The sequence below is a fragment of the Mus caroli genome, chromosome 7, assembly GCF_900094665.2.
Source record: "Mus caroli chromosome 7, CAROLI_EIJ_v1.1, whole genome shotgun sequence".
Lineage (NCBI taxonomy): Eukaryota > Metazoa > Chordata > Mammalia > Rodentia > Muridae > Mus > Mus caroli.
Genome location: NC_034576.1, coordinates 29,404,482 through 29,406,361, shown reverse-complemented (window position 1 = coordinate 29,406,361; position 1,880 = coordinate 29,404,482).

Genomic DNA, 1,880 nt, shown 5'->3' with positions numbered 1-1,880 from the left:
TGTAGACCAGGCTGGCCTCGAACTCAGAAATCCACCTGCCTCTGCCTCCCAAGTGCTGGGATTAAAGGCGCACGCCACCAACGCCCGGCCCGAGCGGTCGGTCTCTTAAAGACTGCAAGCAAATAGATGAAGATACTGGCTACTTTTCAGTTGTGTTATATGGATATCATGTCTTATTTTTTGTACTTTTCTGTATTTTTCAAAATAAGAATGGAGGTAATGGTGGGAACTCTGCACCTGTAGAGATGTTATAGTTGACTAATTCCCAATCAAATACTAAGCTTTTATAGAGATATTTCTAAAACTTAACATAACAATGAGTGGATGGACTTGGCACTCTATGTAATGAAATTATCTATTTTATTAAAATTTAAAATGACAGCATATTCTTAAATCCTTATTTATTTTACTATGTTGCGTATGGTCTTGTTCTTACATTTCTAATATTTTGCAAGATCGTTTAAGTGTGGGAACTTTAAAGAACTTAAAATTTAGTTGCATGACATGAATCAGTTGACATGAAGTGTTTCATTCTTCCCCGTTTTTACAGACCGTTTGTTTCTTTTCCAAGGCCGGCCTTCCTGAGGATTTTTTAAATTAGTATTTCATTACAGTGTAATTTAATACAGAATTTTACATTGGGTGGGTGGGGGGTACATGCAGATATGTGTATTATGGAAGCCAGAGCACAACCTCAAGTGGTGTTGCTGGGCTTTCTCCACATCTCACCAGCCTGGAACTGAGCTTGACTGACAGCAACCCCGGGCAGGGGATCTGCCTGTCTCTGCTTCCTCAGCAAGACTGGGATATGCATAGCAACAGACCCAGATTCTCTCTCACCCCCCACCCCTCTCCCCACTTGCAAGGCAAGTACTTTTTTGACAGTTAACTCCCGGCTCTTGGAGCTCTTTACAGTTTGTGGTTGCTGTGGGTGTGGTGGATGTCAGGTGAGGGGGCGTCTTGTGGAATTCAGTTCTCCACCTCCGGAGAATCACCTGACCCAGCACACTTGAAGTCTTGGATGGATCTGACCTTGGGTCAGAGGACAACTTGCACAGATGAGTTTTATTCCACCATGTGAGGTCCTAGGGATCCAACTTAAGCCCTCAAGCCTGGTGGCAAATGCCTTTACCTGCTAAGCTACCTCACTTGTCCAGTTTCTAAATAATTTTATCCACAAAACTAAGAATGCGAAAGATATCATTTCCCTGGCAAGAATGTTGAGGTTCTCTTCTGAGGTTAAGTTAAAACTAGAGGCCGGGAAGAAATCCTGGACAAGGGTGTTTGCAGGAAAGGTGCTCCACTTTGTGTGTGGCGGTAGCCAGCATTCGGGTGATCAGTTAAGAAGCAGGCATCTCCAGTGTTAATGTGCCTGGGGATTTATAGTTTGCAGAGGTGCTGAGAAGCCAAGTGGGTAAAATGCGTAGTCATACCTGTATGATTACACTGTTGAAGAGCTGGCTAGCCTGGTCTACATAGCAAGTTCCTGGAAAACCAGTTCTACTTAGAAAGAGCAAAGAGAAGGTGAGTGCTCACTGTCTTCTGTAACTGGCAGTACGCCATTTGTGCTGTCCTTCATCTCCGGTTAAGTTTTATTTAAATCGTAAGCAGGGCTTGGCTGTATATCACAAGGTAAATATTCAGTAAATGTTTGCTGCTATCCTTAGAGTGAACTCAGGATGGGAAAGCTCTGGCCTAGCTAAGAGCTCTTGAAGAGGACCCAAGTCAGGCTACTCACAACACTGTAATGAAAGATGAATCTGCACCACACCTTGGGAAAAGACACAGCATCTGTTAGAACAGGGAAGAGTGGAACACTACATGTCAGCGGATCCCCAGGCAACCAGATTTTTTTTTTTTTTTTTTTTTTTTTGGTTTTT